Source organism: Pteropus medius, unplaced genomic scaffold (assembly GCF_902729225.1).
Source record: "Pteropus medius unplaced genomic scaffold, Ma_sr-lr_union100, whole genome shotgun sequence".
Classification (NCBI taxonomy): Eukaryota; Metazoa; Chordata; class Mammalia; order Chiroptera; family Pteropodidae; genus Pteropus; species Pteropus medius.
Window position 1 is genome coordinate 15,791,644 of NW_024349796.1, and position 14,079 is coordinate 15,805,722.

The 14,079-nt window shown below is 45.6% G+C and overlaps 1 protein-coding gene across 2 annotated transcripts in view; it reads left to right on the plus strand.

Moving 5' to 3' along the window:
* Positions 1–421: 421 nt before the first annotated feature.
* Positions 422–14,079, plus strand: part of DISP1 (dispatched RND transporter family member 1) — a 133,899-nt gene continuing 120,241 nt past the window's right edge. Inside the window, exons 1-2 of one of the 2 annotated variants that reach the window (XM_039883451.1) lie at positions 422–580; positions 11,921–11,985. The gene's annotated coding sequence lies outside the window, so the exon portion shown is untranslated. The remainder of the gene's footprint in view (positions 581–11,920; positions 11,986–14,079) is intronic. The other variant, XM_039883450.1, reaches the window with a different exon arrangement.

Sequence of the window (14,079 nt, forward strand, 5' to 3'; positions counted from 1 at the left end):
CTCGCAGGCGTAACGACCTGAGTGAAGGAACGAAGCAGTGCTGCCTCGTTCCGAGATATCTGTACCGCACTCGTGCTGCCCCGCGGGGTGCCTAACCTCTGCGTGTCACGTTTCGGCTCGATGGGAGGGCGGGGCAGCGACCGGGGCATCGCGCCTCCCGCGGGGCGTGAGCAGGGCCGCCACCTGGTCACCCGGCTGCACGGCGGCTGAGCGATCCGCCGGACGCAGGCGGCTCCGGGCGCCTCGGCCCGGTCGCCCCTGGCCGGCTTGGGCTGCCCCACATCACCAGCCGCCGCCCCTCGCGCAGCGAGGCCCGGCTGCAAGCAGGTGGGCGGGGCGGCCGCGGGTGGGCGGGACTTCCGGCCCCCGCGCGGGAGCTTCCGGCGCGAGGCGGAAGCCGGGTCGGGTCGGGCCGCGGCGCGGGCACTGGCCAGCTCCGTGGGCGCCGCTCGCCCGCCGCCCGGCACCGCGGGGCGGAGACCCGGTAGGGACGGCGCAGTCGGGGCTCCCCGCGCGCGCGGGGCGCGGATCGGGACCCCGAGTGGAGTGAGGGCGCCGCGATCGGGGCCGAAGGGCAGAGGTGAGGGGCTGCGCGGGGGGCGCCGGGGCCCCCGAGGCCGCAGGGGCCGGGGGCGGGGAGTCGCGGGCATCGGGCAGGGGTGCGTCTCGCGGGGAGGTCGTCCCGCGCGGGGCCGTGTCCCGGGACCTGGCCGATTGTGCGGGTGGCGCGAGATGGCAGAGGTGGCATCCAGGGGTCGTTGCTCCGAGGGTCCTGACCGGACCGGTGAGGACGATCGTGCACCTCTGGGCTGCGGCATCGTAGAGCTTCGTGTTCGGTTAATGCTGCTGTGTGTGCGCGCGCGTGTGCGTGCGTGTGTATGTGCGTGCGTGTGTGTGCGCGTGTGTGTGTGTGCGTGTGTCATGTGGATTTCGGCGGAATGTTTTACATTCCTCAGAAAGCTTGAACTCTTCATCCAGGTCCCAACTTCTGCTGCTTTACCTTCCTCATACCGATAGTTCTTTGAAGTTGTCTTTATTCATCAAACTTCAAAGTTTCCTTCTGGAGCCTTCTCTCGCCCTGTAGGGTTGTCTTACTCCCTTTGTCATGGAATGAACTTCTAAATGCCTTTAGAATTACGGTGATCGTCGCATAGCAAGACAGCGCTGTCAACGTTTGCCATTGCAATTCACTGTTTTTCTGCCAAACTTTCTAACACATTTTTACTCAAAGTTACCCTGTTGGGTTTAGTTTTTCAGTTTAACCAGTAAGGACAATTTTAGATTAGGGTGCATCCAGTTATGAGCAACAACTAAGAACTTACTGTAATTTTTTATTTCTGCTACAAGGAAATAAATATGTTTTCCATTGGCAGTATTTTAGAAATATTAACAACCCGAGATCTGTTTGTTATATACACATTCGTACACTTAGTTTCACTTAATGGCCAGCCGTATAGTAATGCGGCTTGTTTTTATCATTTCCAGAGATAATCGTAATTAGTTGTCTACATTGTATTTATGTTTTATTGGCTGCAATTAATACGTACTTCATCTACATCATGTAATGTCTCACTTCAGTGTAATTACAAAGATTCTCCTAGCTTCATGTAGATGGTAAGTGAATTGGATTTTTGCCACCAACTGGACGAGATAGCTAAGGAGAACTGTAACATTGTTATTGGTGGAGGGTGATGTCTGATGATTGTTTCATGTTTTAAGTGTTAAATTTTTTTATTTTTAAAATTATTATATTGGTACACTTAATTTTCAGATTTGATTGGGTGCTCCGACTTGCACTAATTCACGTGAGCTAGAACATTTAATATTGGTGCCTTGGCGTCTTGCTAGCTTATAAATTCTTTTTTTCTCCAGCTTGTCGGTGTATACTTGACAAATAAAAACTGTTTACATTTGAGGCGTACAATGTTCTGATTTGATGTGCGTGTACATTGTGAAACGATCAGCAGTCAAGCTCATTAACGCACGCATCGCCTAAGTTAGCATTTTCCTTTCTTTGTTTTTGCAGTGATAACACTGAAGATCTACTCTCTTTCAAATTTCAAACACACGATATTATTAGCTATAGCATATAAACTCTTGAAAATCTGTGCTTGAGTTAGATAGATCGTTATAATTTCCTTATGTTTATGGGCACAGCTGATATTTACCGGTAGAAAGCAGTGCCTAAACGTAAACAATGCTTTAACACGTGAGTGAGCATATCGGATACTTTTCAAGTTAGAAAATGGAAAGATGACACCAGTCTTTATGATGATTGAATTAACTGCTGTGTAGATTTCTATATGTCTTAATTTAATCTGATTTCTTTAAATCGGACAATGCTGTTTTTCTAGTAAGGCTTGTTCTGAGTTTTCCATACAATCTTGGTTTAAAAGATGTAGCCTCTCTCCCCTCCCCCCGCCACCCTTTCCCTTGGTTTTGAGAGATAAAGCGCTTGCGACAGTCTTGAACTGGGAAGAGGAGGTCCTCCTCTTTGAAACACAGGAGCCCTGCCTTCTGTAGTCAGTTTCTAGATACATATCTGGATGGTATGTTTGAAATTTGAGTGCCCTGTGTTCTGGATAATCCGAAATTTCTGTTCTTTGTTCTAATTGTAAAGTTTTGAGCTTTCTCCAGTTAAATTCCGTGTGTTATTCTGTAGGATTAAATGTATTTTACACTTTAAGCAGTTATGGCAGTTTTTTTTTTATCAGGGTGCAGCAAATTACTAGTTATTCTTATAGATTTATTTATTTTTTCTGCTACAATAAAATATCTATCTGCGTTGGGAGAACCATTAAGACAGTGATTACCCAAACTCTTCGTCCACATATACTTCCACAGGTTCTTGTCCTTAATCACCAGTTTGTAATCACGAAGTAATTGCTATGTTGGGTTTTTTGGTTCTGCACTCCGATGATCAGTTTTGTAGTGCATACTCCGTTCCCGGTTGTCTGCGAACCCTAGTTAGAACGCCATGACCTGCCATTTGGTAGAATTGGTAGAATTTGGTAACAGCCGAGGAATACAGCTTTTGGACGAGGACATACCAAGCAGAGTGTCGACCTTCTGCTGAGTCACCATGCAGCTGCTGCGCCGCCTGTGACGTGAGCGTGGTGACACGTAGTCGACCCCCCTTCTTTAGTATCGCTCTCTGTCCTTTCTCTTCTCTGAGTGAGACCTTCCTCTCGCAGTGACTAGGATGCCCTGGACCTCCGAGAGACCCAAAGAGACCAGAGCAGCCACAAAGGACTGCGGTCCTGTTTGAGCCTTGTCCGTTCTACTGAGTCTGGCCCCATAAATCGGTGAAATTTCCAGCCTCCAGGCGTGTGGTTGTGGCTTTGAACCACTGTTTACATTATTGTTGCTGGAAAAAGAGTTTTAATACTAAATTATAATTGATCGGATTATGTAAGTGGCCTCTACTTAGTTTTGCTTAGACGAAGGCATCACGGTAAAGCGATGTGATATACTTCACAATTGCAAATTCTGTAGAAAATACACAGATTGCCCTTCGTCTTTATTATTAGTTTTTCTTATTTGCAGTTTTAAAGAAAAGAAAAACTATTGGATAAGAGACTTGGGCGGAAATGGGGGAGGCAGACCATTACCAGCGTGGTTAATGGGTGATGGTGGGAGCTGTCTGCAGTGCTTGGAAGGCGTATCTTAGCACTGAGGTTGTTCAGAATCGCTAGTGCTTGGTGAGAGTGAAAGCAGGACTTTTAGTTGGTTTTATCATTGTTTTAAAATACCCGGACGGACAGTGCATTCTCTTATTGTCTGCAGGGGGCCGGGAGAGAACTCGCGAATGACCTGGCACCTGGCGGAGGCTCTTGAAGTCCAGGTTCATATGGTAATTAGTGTCATGGAGAGGTTTAAGGGACAGGTTGCAATGTGAATAAAACAAGTATCGAGGTTTGTTTTAGCACTAACATTTGTTTTCGGCGCGGGTACTGATGAGAACAGTGAACTTAAGTAAAGCGGAGTCGGGAGGGCGTGCCCTGGGGAATGGTGCTAAGCCAGGGCCAGACTGTCCCCCAGGAACCCGTGACTCGGCAGATAAAAGGCATCACAGTCAACTCCTGATAGTTTCAACCTAAGTGATGACTGTCTCGTGGTAATTGAAACATCCTTTATTTAGGTCCACCCGTTGTTAATGTTTTACCCGATTTGCTTTGTCAGTTAACAACAAGAACACTTGTAATTAAAGTAGAATGCTCCTATAAACTGTATTCCCAAGTTGAACTGTTAACTTTATTTCTTTTCCTAATAAACAGTTATTTTTTGGCTGCAGTTCCAGCTAGTACTGGAAAGGACCTTGGGAGACGGTCTGATCGTACTTCCTTGAGCGGGGTACACGCCGACAGGTCCTGGACGGGTGGGTTCTGATTTCTGAACATCTGTAGCATCTTCTAGAGTCTTATTATCCTGACATGTAGGAGTTATCATTCCTCTGTCCAGATATTCTGTGATATATACCTTGTTAGCTTCCCTTGGGTAATTCTATTTTATACCTTTAGGATTTCTACCTAATACTTTCTGTCTCTTTAGATGATTCACAAAGCCTCATCTTGGTTGATCTTTCAAGATTCTGAGTGTTTCATACCCTTTTCAAAGTGTGTTGAGCAAAGCTTAGAAGAGTCTGATGAATGTAGAATAACAGCAGGGATGATTTATGTATAGATTATTTACAAAATGCTTTTCCCATGTCGTCATTTGATCCTTAGAGCAGGACAGGCAATAACCCTATTTCAGCGATGAAGAAACCTGAGCGACAAGGTGTAAGTGACTTGCTCAGTGCCCTGTAGAACTAGGCTCCGTTGGAAACAGGATGCAGTCCCAGGTCTTCTGACCCTAATTCCGTGTATCCTTCGTCCAGATTTGCTTATTTCTACTGCATTTCAGGTCCTTAGCGTATCATGTGTTTTCGAATGAACCTTAGAATCACTAACTTTCTCATTCTCCGCCTTCGCCAGCCCCACCTACTGTTAAGGAAATAAAGGGCTGATTCAATTTATTCCTTTTCTTCTGCACTTAAAATAATATTGCAGAAGTAAAGTGAGTCTGTAGCAGCCACTTAATCTAATCTTCCGCTTAATTTTAACGCCCTTCCAACCCCTCCCAGAGGATTTAGGGACCTTTCGGGGAATGCTTAGGGCACCAAACTCTTCACTCACTTTTTATGCAGCCTGGTTCATTGTCGAGTGGCTCTAGTTATGAGGCTCTTCTTTTATTTATAACAGCCAAACTACCTGTTGTATTTTCTACCTGTTGGTTTTAGTTACACCGTCCAGAGCAACTCGGATGTATTTTGTCTTTGCTACTTAACATTTTGTCACGTATTTACAGACGACTGTCTCTTCTCCAGGTTAAATATTACCAGTGCCTAGATCTCTCACCATCCTGATCATCTTATTCTGGATGAGCCGGGTTGTCAGCATCCTGAAAAGGCGGGATTCTGGAATTGTCTACCCTATTTTAGATGTCTGAGCAAGGCGGCAAGTAGTGGGACTCTTACTTTCTGTAAGGTGGACACCCTACTGTTATTGCATATTCAATATTCTTGAAGTCCAAAAAGACATGGACGTTTAAGCAGACACAGCTTACCCTTATATTAAACATTTGCTAAGCCAGAGCGCCCAAAACTGTCATAGGAACTCAGTCTGTACTTGTGTAGCTGATGTTTACACTGAAGTGCAGGACTTCACGCTTCTTGCTGCTAAATTGCATCCCGCCTGCGTTTTAGCAGTCGGGCATTGCAGCCTGCAGAGAGATTTGGGTCTCAGGTTTCAACTTGCTGATCAGCCATCCGTTCTGGCGTTGTCGTCTACGTTTGTGATACTTACCTTTTAAAGCTTGTGTTGAGTTAGGGCTGGCTTTGCACTGAGTATAGCTAAGTAGCTAATGCCCCCTGTAGGGCTTACAGGCGGGTCATCTACAGATACTTTGGACAAAGTTTTCTGCAGAAAAGTGTGGCAAGTCATAGTTGGCCAGACCTGGTGCCCTTACTTCCTGGGAGACCCAAGACTTCCTTATAGGCCCTTCCAGAACTCGTGCTGGATTTTCTGCTGCCGCTCACTCACTTTTACATGACTATCTCTGAAGAACAGAAAAAACAAATCGTTGGAATTGTGTTCCAACATACCTGCCTCTCTCCAAGCCCTCAAAACAAAATGTTACCGCTTCAATCTAGAATAGTTGAAAACTTGATTTAAAGACAGTATCTGGGACCTGCCATTTCTTATGTTCATGATTTTGCTTTGGAGTTTAGTCTTTGAACTATGTATGAACTCTTATCCATACCAAAGATTTTAACAAAGTGCCACGAGCTATAAAAAAGTTTTTAAAAAAGACATGGAAACAAGAGTTAATATTCTTGTAAACTAGTCTTGCCAATGGCCTTAGGCCATTATTATTATATAGATGTATAATTATATATATATGTGTATATATATATATACATATGTATGTGTGTACATATATATATATAGATTATATAGACAGTTTGTAGAGATTCTTTCCATCCATATCCAACCATTTATATTCAGCTGTTATATTGCAAACTAATAATCTCTTATGTAGACACATTTTTAAAGCTTTGGTTCAAATCTTAGTTCTTTATTTCCATATTTTTAAAGTTGTCCGATAGCTATGTCTCGCTTTGAAGAAAGAGTCTGTCGGTTGGTGAGATGAATTCTGTGCTTATTAGGTAGCTAGTGGGAAGTTAGACATGCAATAATACTCGGATTTTCCTTCAGTCGGCAGCATAATAGTAGAGGAATAGGAGGAGCCCTGAACGGGAGTTCGGGGTTTCTGGTTCTGTGCTGCCAGTGGGCCGTGTGATTGCGTGAGGTGCTCGGCCCCTTTGCCTCTGCAGCGTCGCGTGAGCAGGGGCCGGGTTCCGTCAGGGTTCTGGTTCGCTCATTGTTCCGGCAAGCCTGGCGGGTCACTCTCTTTGGCAACTGCTTCGGAGCCCTCGTGGTCAGCCTTCCCCACGTCAAGGATGGCCGAGTTACGGCCTTCGGGACCCTTTTCAGCTCTGATGGACTAGAGCTTTGCTGTCCCGAGTAGTCACCAGTGCGGAATTACTGTCTGGGCTGAGATCATTAAAACGGGTTTTCATCCACCTGTGTTTCCGGTGGGACACTGAACACCATGGGGGGTGCAGGGTCATCCGTTGTGGTAGGGAACTGTCCCTAGCGTCACAGGACATCTGGCATTGCCACCTCAGTCGTTCTCACAACCAAGAAATGTTTTCACTCACTTTGAAAACACCTCTTACATTTAAAAATTTTCAGCTTTATCAACTTAAAAGCAGCTCATTTCTTTCCAGAGTGTGCATGTAGATAACACATATGTTTTAATGTCGCAATTCCGATTTCATCAGTGGTAATTGTCTTGAACGGCATGTTAAGAATTCTGAGACAAAGACCACCCTCAGTAGGGAGGACTCTTGTGACCGAGTCGTCATATCTGCCATAGGTGGAAGGGGTCGCCTGCCACGTGCTCCATCTCTGACGTAGCTCGGGGGATCTGACCCACTGGGCACCAGCGCCCCACGCCGGGGGATTTGGAAGTATGTGGGGAAGTTTGGGGCTGTCGCAGCGATGGGATGCGTGTTTTTTGTAGTTAGCATTTAGGGTTTGGGAACCGAGATGCTGAATGAACCGCGGTGCCCCCGACAGCCCCATATGGCGGGCAAACAGCCCGTTCAGAAGCTCGCTGTCCCTGGTTTAGAAATATCGTCTAGCTTGGAGAAGAGTCCAGTTATGGAACCTGGTTCCGAGCGGATGGTCTCTGGGACTTAAACAGAGACCAGATGTCTGCTAGTCAGATCGTTTTATAGGTATCTTTGCATTGAGTGCGTTATTGTACCATGTGATATCCAGGGTCTCTTCCAGCTCCGTGATTTCATGAGTGAAAGTCAGCAGTCAGCGGGCCATGGCCCCCGGGCCAAATCTGGCCTGTGTTAGTCAATAAAGTTTTATTGGTACACAGCTGCGCTCTTCCTTTATGTACTATTGGCAACTTTAAGGCTACAGTGACAGTTAAGTAGTTGCCCTGGAGACCTTCTGGTCTGCCCAGCCTGCATACTTCTGGCCCCTTATAGAAAAGGTAGACAGATACCTGGTTTCAGTAACGCTTTTTGAATGGAACCAGAGTGTGAACTTACGTTCTTAGGTGTGGGATTCTTATATCCTTAGAAGTTTTCTGCCTGTAGTGATTCTAAGATCCTTTTCTATGGCATTTTAGCACTGAGGACTAACCTATTCATGGATCAGCAGTAAAACCTAGAGCTGGAGGATTCTCAGATGGATTCTGCAAATATCACAAAGTAAAATACTGCAGAGTCTACATTAATTTTTGAGTGGTGATGATTTTCCTAGAGTTCGAGTATGTAAGGTAGAACGACTTTGCATTTTTAGATGCTAGCGTTTCAGACCGCATGCTGCCCCGTTGCGCAGTCCTGCATTTGGTAAGCACGGGCGATCTACAGTAGCATTTGCTGTTCATTGAGACACGGGGACGGTTACTGTCTCTCAGAAGCCTGCGTCAGAGTGTTGGTAAGTGGATCATTAGTGCTTGTCGCATAGTCCCCGGCACACTCGCCTGCAGTCTCGTCCTTTGCCCGCTCTGTCATTTCCTCTCTCGGATGATGACGTGTCCTCATTTCACAAGCGCCCCGTGCATTAAAATACCCATCCATCTGTCTTTTGTTTTTAACCTCTCCCTCAGATGAAATCTCCATTTCTCTCATTACCAATAGCTAATCTATAATTATTTGAGTTAATCGAGAGTAAGGCGTGGGAAAACCGATAGACCTCATGCTCACATACTTTATGTCAATTATGTTTTAAAGTGAAACTTGTAACACTACAAAAACCTGTTAACCCAGAGGCTTAGCAGGTGGTTGCGTGTAGACGGGTTGCTCACTTACTTCATTGCTTCAGACTTCCTCAGTTTGGACTCCCAGGTTCTGAGGGAATGCGTTTCTTCCCCAGAGGAGATGACAAGAAAGAAGAATGGGAGGAGACAGGACCTCTTCCAGCTTGACAGACAGGTGTCACTTGTCCGTCTCCTGGTCCTTCGTCTGTCGTCGCGTTACATGTTGTTTGTTTGTTTGTTTGCTTGTTTACATATTCTTCTTATGAAGTACACCTCACCTTAGCTGCAGCTTCCTGTCTGCCGGCTCGCATTGGGTAAACACTCCTATTTATATGGCGTCGAGGTGCGTATCCTTCCATGCGACTTAAGGTTTTACGCTTTGCTTTTCAGAACAAATAAATTCTATTGACACCAGTTTTTCCCACCAAGGAATAAAAGTCACACTCGCTGTGACTCCCCGGTTGAAAATGGCCCTCGCGATACTGGCCCCTGTCGATCGCGTGTCCTGTGCCAGCCACTGAAGTGGGCGTGATCGCTCCTCCTGGCAGCGGTGGCCGTCGTGCAAGGAAGATGCTCGTAGTTCCCCTTCGTAGGTGAGGAGGCGGACGTCTGGAGAGATTAAATAATTTGTCAGCTTTGACGCTGCTAGGGCGTAGCTGATTTGAAAGCCCTCCTGCTTTCGATTATACACGGATTTCCTCTGCATTTCAGAAGCGCCGTAAATGTTTTCGCTGCGCATTCCTAAGGTGCTGTTCAGAGAGAGTGAGCCGCGTGTCGATTCCGCAGTTTGTTTTTGTTTTTTGTATACCCACGCACTCTGAGAAGCGTTTTATGATCCACTCGTTCCACATTAGACTTTTGTGAGATGCAGTCGTTTTGTTATTGATCAGTGTTTTTTCCGAGGACGGGACCATAATTAGTGGAGCATCTAAAGCAGAGGATGCTAATGATATTTGCTGCGGACACAAAACCAGTAACAGAGAGGTGGCGGTTAACGTAGGAGCCGGTCACGTGAGAGCTCCGTTCCTGTGGAATGTCAGCCACGAACTTTCCTCATATTCCAGCATGCTGCGGGGCAGGGCTGGAGTCCAAGCTTTGATTAAAATCACCCAGCCTCCCCGTTTTTTCTCTTTACAACCGCCAGTTATTGCCAGCTAAAAGGATGATGGAGAGACCGATGAATGCATTTCCATCTGCTGCAAAAAAAATTTTTAGACAGTTTCATTCTTTTTTAAACCTGGATAAAAAGGCTGCTTTGAAGCGAAGAGTAAATTGCTGGCTACCAAATAAGTGGTCATTAGAGTCCGGCTCAGGGAGATGTTCAGACGATTCTGACGGCGGTAGCTCCAGTGAGCAGCAGCTGAGTCCCAAGCGGTTTCTCCCCGGGGCGGCGGTGGGGAGGTGGCATAAGAATTCAAGCATGCTTGGGAGTCTTCCTTTTCATCCCCAATTTGTTGGTTTTAGATAGAGGTGTCGCCTTCCCTGAGACTGCATAGGTTTTCTTCGGCTGTCAAGGTCAAATGCGAACCACACTTTGAGAACGCTCTGCAGTAGATGCTCTTACACATTGGAACGTGAGAGGGCGAAGCTGTTTCAAATACCCTGTGTCTCTGATTCCAGCCCCCCCACCCCCACCCCATCCCTGCCCAAGGCTGGAGAGGGGGCATGCTGAGTTTCTGTTCTGGTTGACGGTTCTTGATTCTTTTGGACTTTATTATTGTTTTTTAATGGTTGACTCTCAAGATCTCTTCAGCAGCAGGATATAATAGGAAAATGTCATTAGTCCCTTAATACTGTAACCTGATTATTGGTAATAAGATCTCTGGGCTCAAGCGAGCAGATTAGTGGTCACCTTTATTATGCTTTTAGTACTTTTTAATGATTTCACTTATGGTCGTTTGCTGTTGGATCCAGATCACTCACTGTGTTTGCTGATCGTTTTGTGATGGGCATCAGGCTTATCCACTCCTGTCAGGGACTGGGGGACTGAAATACGATTTCTTTATTTAACTGCTGCTTAAGGCGCTTGTTGACACTCCCGTGGCTGCAGTGCTGTGAAACAGTTTTAGAAAGAGGACAATAATTATACGGCTAGCTAACAATGATTAGATATTTACCGTGTCCCAATGACTGTGCTAAATGCTCTACATCCGTTATATCTAATTTCATCCTCGCTGCAATCCTTTTAAAGGCCATTATTATGCCAGCTTCACAGATACAGACACTGAGGTATTTGGAGGCGAAATAGCTTGCCCAGATTAACGGCAGTGGGAGCTGGATCTGAATCCGGGCGACCTGACTTTCGGGCTGTACGCACGTAGCCTCACCTGCTCTGCCTCACCTGAAGCTGGCGCCATCTGTTTTCTGCATAATACAGCGCTGGTGAAGGCTTCGTCATGGAAACCCCCCATTTCGTTTCCCGTTAGAGTCTGTGCGTACATGCAGGATTTTCCGTTTCCGTCCTAACAAAACTTTTTCGTCTTTAGCTTTAGTGGCTACAGAGTGGTTTCTCGCAAAGCATTTTCAGCTTTTAGATTTTTATTCCGGTGAGAGGATCGTGTCGACTTGCTGACTCTTTGGCATACGTCCTTTAAACCTGGGGTAGTCGAACCTTCGTACTGGTAGAAATGAGCAGTTCAAGCAGTTCTTCTTTATTTGGGGTTGTTATCATCATTTTCGGGGCAGATTGTCATTTGGACTTTATTTTAGACACGTACGGAAGTTAACTTTTATTCTGTAAAATGTACTGATTGGGAACTTCTGGAAGCGTCCTGTGTAGAAGAGAAAAATATCTCAGAATTCACAATTGGCCATGAGAATTTAAAAAAGGGAGTGAGAGCGTGGGTAATCCATATGTGAGTTGTCGAATTAGAAGTTTTTCACATTTTTCGACCTTAGAGTTAATCTTTATAACACTATTACTGAGAAATACTTCACGTAGTAAACTTTTACGGAACGCTTTAGTTTTTGGAGCACAATTTCTAAATTCGTGAAAAAATCTTCATACACAATATGTTATTTTATTGTGTTTCAGGATTCTACACCGATCCCTAATTTTGACTAAATTGGATTAAGTGAAGCGAGTTACACGTCTTTGAGGTGAGATACTTACTAGCCTTTCTTTTAGTTCTGGAAAGTTTGGGGCGGGAGGGGTGGGCAGCCATCTAACAGAGCAGCAGCTGCGTTTTCTTTGTCCTGTACGAAGTGTTGACCTTCGCGTTTTGCCGTAGAAGGACATTCGCTTTGGATTGTTCTTAATCTTTCTTCTGAAAACCTAAGCACAGCGTTAGAACAGTCATGCGCTTGAGGTACTACACACGGTGCCATTTTATATAGAAGCTTTTTAGTCCCGAATAAGATGAAGGAACATACAGGAAACCAAGGAGGCGAGTAGGACGGAATTCTGTGTAATGGTTGTGGGACTCGTGAGGAGAATGGTGTGGTTCGGCAGCCTGAACCAAAGATCTGCTTATTCCTGAATGCACTCCAGGGTCACGGGAAGAAGAAAGACAAAGGGATTTGCTCATCGTGTGCCAGGCACTGTGTTAGGTGCTTGCACGTTAACTCAAATCCTAGGCTAAAACGTTTGTCTTGTCTTGTTCTTAAAGATGAAGCAACCGAAATGTAAACAGTAGATGACTTGTCTGTGGTTAGAACAAATACATGCCTAGCAAGGATTCGAACCCAGGAATATCTGACTCCAAGGCCTGACTTCATTCTGTCATGTCACGTGCATTCTGTCTCCTTCCGGACTGTCTTGTGATCCCGTATTTTCCATTCTGCTGCTTTTCTCTGAGTGGTCGCCCTCAGACGTGTTTCTTAGCGAAGTCTAAACGGAGAAGATATCTTTGCCTCTCTCTGAACAGCAGGATCGACCCGTTCTCGAAATGGACTGTTTCCATGAGATATTAGAATTCTGGGACATGATCTTTTAACCTCTGAAGTCACAAAATGTTTCAATGGACCCATCTGCATTTGTCCTTTTTTCTTTCCTTCTGAGCATTTCTTCATGCATATCAGCTGTAAGGTGAATTGTTTTTTAATTTATTCCCCCCCCCACCCCCGCCATGGGGCTTTATGTGGGGCTTTACTCTGGTTCCCCACCTTGCGTAGGGCCCGTTACCCCGTTTCCTATGGCTTCCCTTCCCCCCGCATCAAGTTCATGCCAGCAGGACACGCAGAGGCTCCTGGGACACTTGACGCCTTCAGAACCAAGTCACCTCTTTCGATTGGTGCTTTCTCATCGTCTCCCTCGCTTTATCGCTAGCTCTGCCATCCATTTTAAAAAGGAACTTGAAAATATTTAGTCCAGTATTTTTAGGTGACCTCTGTCTAGCCATCACGTCTGCATCGCCGGAGACAGAAGTCCACGTTGTCACTGCGCTCGCTCGGCGGGTTTTGCAGTGACCCTGGGAAGCGGGCGGTGGACTTTTCCATGTCCTTCTTTCTCACGTGCCCGTTGCCAGTAACTGGCAAAACGCTTTCACTGAGAGTCGTAAGAAATAGACCGCTTGAAGGATGATGACAGGGTTTAGGAAGAAAGCTCACTGGAAATTGATGGACTGTTTTATCCACTCGGAGGCGCGGGGGAGACACTGAGCAGGTGGCGGATGTCTCCTCCGTCACTCATCTAAAATGTAGTTACAGCGTCCATAAGTTTACGTATCGGGGCAAATGGAAACCTTTTAAGTCTTCTCTACAAATATTGGTAAAAAGCAGTAGCCCTCACGTTGAGGAGGTGACCTCGACTTGTCCCATTGGCCAGAAACACAGTTCAGGTGACAATACAAAGTGGGTGAAAACCAGGGACTTGGTTGTACTATGTTTTACTGACACGTGGCTGAAACTTTAGAATGAAAACTATACAATCTTTGTTTGTGTTTGTATATATGTGCGTGTCTATGCGTGTCTTAGGTATCGATGATATTTTTCTCTCTCTGCAAGATTATTACCAAATTAATTTATAAAATCCTTAAAGGGATTCTATTCAAATGCCTTAGAGACTAACACGTGCTTATATCAATGAAGTGTTCCTAGAACGCTCAGAAACACAGACACTGACCTAACCTTTTTTAAGCTTATGCGATCTGGGATAAGCTTTGGTAAATAAAGCTAGTTCGAAGATTGTTGGTAAAGTAAAAATTTATGTCTTTAGAGTTGTCACCATAAAATATAATGCTATCTACATTTACT